The sequence below is a fragment of the Aedes albopictus genome, chromosome 1, assembly GCF_035046485.1.
Source record: "Aedes albopictus strain Foshan chromosome 1, AalbF5, whole genome shotgun sequence".
Taxonomy (NCBI): Eukaryota; Metazoa; Arthropoda; class Insecta; order Diptera; family Culicidae; genus Aedes; species Aedes albopictus.
In genome coordinates, this window is record NC_085136.1 from 161,085,738 (window position 1) to 161,093,692 (window position 7,955).

Sequence of the window (7,955 nt, forward strand, 5' to 3'; positions counted from 1 at the left end):
TTTACACTTCACCGGAGAGAATTTTAAAGCGCTCTCACCGCACTGTTGTGTGGGCTAGTGCTCAGGGAGCTAATAGATTTATTTCTACCCACCAAGCTTGCGCGCATCCAAATCGCAGTGGTGGATCCACATATAAGAGAAGGGCTCCTGTTCAGATGCACAGCGTGAGTGGTGTATTTTCTATTTCTCTTTCCCACACTGAGGATATGGACATCTCTGATCCCACAAGTAGGTTGGTGTGAGAGAACAGAGGTGCGCAGAAAGTATATTTCTCTTGGGTGGTGAGTTCAGTTTCGCTCTATGGCTTTGCTTTACCGGCACTCTCGCGCACTGAATAGTTTCAACTACCAGTGAAAACATTCTCTTTGTCTCCCTGGTGATACGGTACATGCATCCTCAGAGAGGCCGGTTCTCTCGCTCGTCAGTGCCGAACTCAAGTGAAATGCCATCACTGCTTACTCAAGTAAAGATTCAAATCCTTACACAACTTTCCGAATGAATTTTGTTCTAGCCTGTATGTCTGTTCTCTGTGGTTCAGCTCTGACACCATCCTTACCAGCTACTTTGTTGGTTTTGAGCTAGCGAATGGAATCTTTTACTATCCTCAGCGTGGGTGTTCGATCATATCCGTCCTCTGCTGTACTGTCGTAGTTAGTTCTTCCATTACCGTGGTCTCCAGTGCCTACGTTCTCCAAGCCATTAGGGTGCTCATCGAATTGACGTTTCCACCTTTCGCTCACCTCACGTCCGTCCGCTAAAAGGCCCCCATTCTTATCCCTGCATTAGGGCCAAGAGTTTTAACAAGGTCTTGCCCATCGTCACATTTCGGTAAGTTACCCTACACAACCCTATTCATTGCTTTTCCACTGCACGCAAAAAAATGTTGTGGTCGAAAATACCATTTCAGGGGGTTAGGTTAACCGCAATGTACCTACGTTTTTCAGCTGACTATATGAGAGTATTATTCCAACTAAATGAGCGGTAATTTTTACCATGTATGAATTTTTACGCATTTAAGCTACTTTTACCATGTTCATAGTATTTCCTTTCTACTACAAACATGGTAAAATTAACAAACACTATGTTTGCATGGTATTTTATAACCATAGTAATTTTGACTATGTTCAATGCGCTTTTTACTGCGATGTATTGAAAGCCGTAATAAAATATAGTAAATGTTGTACATGTTAAAATAGAAAACAAGTAAATTAATCAAGCGTGTTGGTACAACTTAAAAACGTTAACATAGAAATATACTTGTTTAGTAAACTTTGCCCTCTATTTTAACAAGTAAAGCATCCAAATACTGTTCCAAAAGATTGAAGTCTAATATAAATGTATTTACTATTTCTCTACCATTAGAGAACCTCTATTCCTATTCCGAAGGGATTCGCTTCCGAAGGGATTCTCCTTAGGCTTCTGGATGCCGTTGCCCAAGCCGTGCCGTGCCGATGCCATTCCCGGCAAAATGGTCTTGATGCTTTCACTTCGCACTGCAGCATCGAAATCTGGTCTCTCGAGTCAAATCTTTCAGCAGCTCACACCCCAGTAGTCCACCGGCGCCTAGAATCGCTCAAATTAATGTTACGGTTCAGATCTCCTTATTGTAGTAACTCACCAATCGCAAATATTTTTTGGAACTGTTCTGGAGAAATTCCAACTTCTCGTGCAATGCAGTTAATTTCAGTGGTCAGAACGGACCATTATTTATTCTGATTGTTGCTGTTTTGGGCCACTTGCCGGAACCCTCCCGGATACTGCTGATCAAGCGGCTCGGCTCTAGCGGGTCTTGACCTGCAAATAATGTTCTAATTAACCGACAACTAATATAGCGCACATAAACGCGATAGACTTACCTGCAACAATTCTGCCTGTACATATTTTGTGAGTTTTACCTCCTTTTTTATCAATAAACTTCAATCATTGAACGAAACTCAAAAAACATACTTGCGACTGAAAAATACGTTTCATTTGTCTCAAAACAAAACAACAAGGCGCCGCCTTGTATACCAAGCTCTAACGAAATTACCATGCTTGCAGTAAAATTGAGCGCAAAACATGATCAGCTGAAATTTGTCGGTGCAGAATGCTTGAGATAACCATAAACATGGTAAAAAAGGGACCATAGCTTGAATGACCATGCATTCAAAACGACGTATCAACATAGGATTTGCGTGTATTATACGTCGTTTTGAAAAAGTATCCGAGATAGTTTCAATGAGATTAACGCGCATGGTTATTGCTACCACAAATACAGTATTTCCTTTACAGTCATTTTAACTGTGAGGTGTTGTGAAAATTACTATTGCCGATTTCAGGAAGAGCATAGTATTTACAACCACAATTCGGTTCTGCTGACTGTTTTGTTTGTTGTTCTCAGCATAAAACGTCATAGTAAATTTGAACACAACTTTATAGTAACAGTATAGATAGTAGAGTAAACATAGATCCGCTAACGAGCATGACGTCACGATTTGGACAACATCAATGGAACGCATGACGTCATATTCAATCGTCGCACTTTTGAAAATTACTACTTACACGCTTGAAACATTTTAGTCAGCGGTGTCCGCGGATCTATGTTTACTCTACTATCTATAGTAACAGCTACCGCAAGATTTTTTTCTGTGTGGGGTGGACGCCGCACATCATCGCCGGCGAGGCGTGAGACAATCATACGATAGATTTCCGTCCAACTTTGTACATCCTACGAATAAGACGCAGAGTAAAAGTTCTTTGTTACGTTTTCACTAAAAACTCGTGGTCGTTACTTTTCCGGTTATCCGAAACCTACGCAGATTCCCCTGTGCGGCAAATCATACTCTCCCACAGGTTATGGTGCCCGGATTGCGTTTCGGAAAGTGCGAAAGGAAATTTTGAGAAGTTTTCGGTTCGTTTTGGCGGCGTCGCGAGTGGCTAATCGGCGGTGGTAGGGTAAAAAATATAATTTGGACATGTATATATTTTGGACATGCACGGCGATGTATGCCTTGTTCCGGAGAGCTAATAAAAGTAGATACTTCTCAATATCAATTATTGGATCAAATAGACCCTATTCTGATGACTTACGTTGAAAATACGCTTAACAATTAAGAATTTACTTCAAAATTATCGAAAATGTAAATTATTTTACTAAAACCCCTCAAATGCACAGGTACGCAAGACGACATACACTTCATAGTGACATACAATATTCACCTCAAAATGGTTGAATTAATAATTGTAAGAAATTTAAAAGCCTTTTTGCAATGAAAAATGGTCAATAAAGAAGCATTAGGCAGCCAATCTCTTAACATTCATCTAGAACGCTTAAAATAGGAGGTGTCCAAAATACATTGCATGGTTTCTACTGTAAATATATTTTGGTCATCTGACGAACTACATGGGGATGCTGTGCGATTGCATACTTGGAGGCGTATTCTGTGGATCTGGCGATATTTCCTCGATTTTAACAAAAACTGTAATAGTTATCAAAATAGATGCCTGTTAAGCGAAGAAATTTGATTATTTGTAAGAAAGTATTTGTTAATTTATGCTACTTCCTTGATTTAGCAGTATTCATGGCTAAACATGGAGATAATTGCCCTGTCCAAATTATATATACCTGATGGTGTCCAAAACATATATTCGGTGTCCAAAATGCAATTCTTACAGGCGATCGGTAATTGTGATTTTCCCAGCTTAAAATGCTTTCGTTAAGGTTTTTGTCACCAGGAACGCAAAGTACAATCATATTCTAAGCGTATTGGTAACTTTGCAGAATAATCAATTGCTTTCTAAGGAAGCTAGGGGACGATTTTTCCAAGGTTGTCCTCAGCCTGTCCAAAATACATGAATTACCCTAGTGCGCGAACAAGATGGCGGATTTCAAGAATCTCGCTTTCGAGAAATTGAACAATCGGAACTGGAGCACGTGGAAATTCCGCATCGAAATGTTGCTCACACGTGAAGAGGTTTGGCATGTGATTGCCGAACCGAAGCCGGAGCCCGCGGACGACCAGTGGAAAAGGGCAGACCAGAAAGCGAGGGCGACTATTGGCCTGTGCATAGAAGAAAGCCAATATAGCCTAGTGAAAAGTGTCGATTCGGCGAAAGGGTACTGGGACAAATTGTGCGCGTATCATGAGAAATCCACAATCACGACACAAGTGGCATTGTTGAACAAATTGTGGAGCATAAACCTTTCTGAAAGTGGTGACGTCGAGAGTCACAATCGCGAGTTGGAAGTGTAGTGTTCGCACTACTATTATTATGAATATTGTGTGCATAAATCTTAGAGTGCTTGCTGTCACCTACTCGTAGTGGATACATATGTAAATAAAGAAGTCAGTTCTATTCAGACCAACGTCGAGTGTACACGTCTCTCTGTGATGCATCCGAAAGCCACCTCCCGACACTACATTTGGCTTCGAGGATGAATTTTTTTTTTTTGACTTTGTGATGCAATCGTACCGACTTGTTTATTAATTTCGCGTTGCAATAGAGGATAGTGGATGAAAGGACGAATGAATGCAGGCGGTCGAGTGTTCAGTTCAGCGGTTGTGATTTTGTGAAATTGCAAAGCAACAATGGCGGTGTTTGTGGGAGAGTAGAGAACACGCGAGCAATCATGGCAAGAAACAGTGCAAGAAAAACGATAAGAGAGTGATGTGTGTGCGAGGCTGCTCAGCTTGTTTACCGTCAGCTGCGGCCGATTTGGGTGGTGTGCAAGGATGCTGTTCCGGCTGCTGCTGCTACTGATGATGATGATAGTAATTGTTTTGGTTATGATTGCTTGGTGATCTAGTGGGCGGAAAAGGATGAAGAAATATTATTTTGGGTTTCATAGATGGGGGAGTGAAGGCAGGCATGGGGCACTGCATTGTTTTGATTTAGTATGGAATTTTGAGGTTTTTTGGCCTTGTTGTTTGCATAATTTCTGTAAGAGTGAAAGAGAAGAAGAGAATTTCATGCAGTTCCCTATACACGGATAGCGATTGCTGTGTGCACGATTGAGGCGAGGGTATCCAAAATTTACGCTTCATGCTCTTTTTTGGTTTGTATTGAAAGTGTTTCCCAATGCGTTGTGCATTGCGGAATATATCTGTTTGTGGAATGGATGATTTAAACTAACTTTTCGGGCACTTGCCGCGCCAAAAGAAAATAGGCTCAACCATAATTGAACACACCATAATTGGATGCACCAGGCGAAGTATTGAGTCAACGACCAACTGTAAGTAAATATTTTGTTGATGATAATTACTAGTGAAGTCACGTTACTTGAAGGTATATGCGTTGTTTTATTAATAGAGGTGTATGTTGAGTTGCGTTTGATTTATTTTTTGAGAAGTGGTGTGTGAAGGGGGTACAAAATGTAGCACACTATTGCAACAGTAGTTCACATTTCTAATTTTATACCAGGTACCAGGTTCACTACTTGAGTGCATTGGTGACAGAAATCTGAATGGATGCAGTGAAATGGGTCGAGCACCGGATTCACTGCTGATGAAAAAGTTAATGATTCTAGATTAGTTGATTAAAACTAGTGAAATGGGTTGTATACCTGATTCATTATAATTAGGTGTATTGTATGAGATGAAAACAAATGCGGTGAAATGAGTCGAGTACTGGATTCACTGGTAGTTAAAAAAACAATTGTTGAGAGGAGTTTGTTACTGGGATATACTTTGAAATAGACGAAGTGTATAAGAGACTCAAACATAAAATAATACAGTGAAATGGGTCGAGTACCGGATTCACTGATGATTCTAGGTTATTTGGTAGTGGAGCAGATACTTCTAGATTGGTTGATTGAACGAAGTGAAATGGGTTGCATACCGGATTCACTTAGGGTAAAACGATATAATGCGCCCCACCGGGGCAAAACGCCTTCCTTCATTTTCTTGCGATTCAAGCGCTTTTCGCATGCGTGATCGATTATAAATCTTAAATATTGAAGAAAAATTGCCATCAAGCTGTTCCGTTAGTTGATTGGTACAGAAAAGCAATAAAAATATCATAAAGTCTGAAATCGAGGCTTTTGGCGTAATATTTTACCTCTTGTAAGCTGGCTTCATTGTAAACGAAGCAAGTTCTGTTCGCTTGTGTTATTTTGCAACTTGTATGCAGTTTAACACTCGTAAAAAGACCCTCAGAGGAAAAGCATGTGGTAGTATTATCCCCTGGTACACTTGTATCACGGAGCTTGACGTTTTAATTTGATGGGGCGTATTGTCCCGTTTGTTTTGAAAAGGCAAATTCTGGAACGTTTTCGAAAAACGTTTCAAAGCTTCCATAGTCGCCCCTCCAGAGGCAAAGTTCGCATGCAACACTTCACTGACTTTAGGAACAACGATTTGCAGTGGACAATAGATGGAATAAGGCGCTAGTTTGAGATATATTGCCATTTCTGCTCAAGGGGGGCATATTATACCTGTTTACCCTATTAGGCGCATTATTTCCATAGGGTATTGGTTCTCTTATTAAGCATGTGGCTCCCATTTTCATCCTACGAAAAACAAAGGATTGAAGCGCTGTTTGTTTTGTTTCTTATTTTTGTTTTTTTTTTCGTTAGAAGTGAGCAATCTTGAAAACAAAGAGAACGGAATCAATCGATGCCGTAATCGCTTGTTTTCGAATAGGATGAATATGGAAGCGTGAGATAACTGATGGCACATATACCCTACATGGTGAAATGAGTCGAGAACTGGATTCACCGGCAGTCTTAAAAAAAAGTTATTGAAGAGGAGTGTTGGATTAATACTGGGATGCATTGTAAATCAGAGGATCCGCAAGCAGCAGGGTAGGTCTACTGCTCATCTTTTGCGAGTGTGTTAGTGTCGACCTGGGGCCTGGTCGAGTCCTGCTTGGAAGTCGGTTTGTGTTTCCGATTGGGATGGCCCACCAGGTCGAATTGTGTTGTTTGGGAAAGCCCGCTCGATGCATGTTGGGTTAGTTTGTTGGGGTTTGACGTGCCTGCACCCTCGCGGTTGTAAATAGCCGAATAGGATAGTGAAATAGTGAAATGGGTCGTATACTGAACGCACATTTTTGAATGGTTTAACTAAAAAAAATCCGGTCGAGAACCGGATTCACTGGTGATTCTAGATGGATTTATTGCAAAGCTAGTGATCAAGCTTGCTATTTGGTGAAAACATTCGCGAAATGATGCGATTTGCTTTCGACAATGAATACGTTTTCACCCTTCCTTGCTTTATCAAACCAATCATCCGTACAAATAGCACACGAGCCGACTCGACGCTGATCAGCATTGTTGGCTGCTCCTTTTCGTCGTTGAGCTGTTGCGTTCCAGCCAAGCCTGTCTTTTCATCGCTTTCGATGCTTTTCGATCAGCTTATCGCGAAGCATCGTAGGCTGGAAACTTTATTGGTGTGGTGTCGGTACATGCGAATGATGCTTCTGTGTGCGTGTCGAGCGTTCGTGCCGTAGCTTCAAAAACCAACCCATTCGGTGTTGTTCGGCTGTTCGGGTGAGCATGTGGCGGCAATGACAGATGTGTGCAAAATCGTTTGTGAGTTGCATCATGGTCGTTTTGCCACCTCTTTGCTTATGGTCATCGCTGAGCAGTGTACAGTTCAATCGCAAGCGATAAAAATACAATTGATGAGTTGATTGAGCATTCGTGAGGTGATAATTTGCATCATTGCTAGTGATTCTAGAATAAATTGATTAACAGTGTGAAAGAAATTGAATATCGGATTCATTAACAAATGCATTGGATGTGATGAAAATAAATGCGTTGGAATGTCGTGTACTAGATTCACTAAGTCTACAAGAGTTCAATAAGGGGAGTGAAGTGAATAGTTACTGGACATAAAAATAATGCATTCAAATTGCAACAGCGAATACGGAGTAGTGCACTGGATTTCCTGAAGATTGCCTAAAAACATGGGACTGTTTGAACCGCTCAGGAAGAGAATTATATGTAGCAGATAGAATCAACAATATTTTGATTA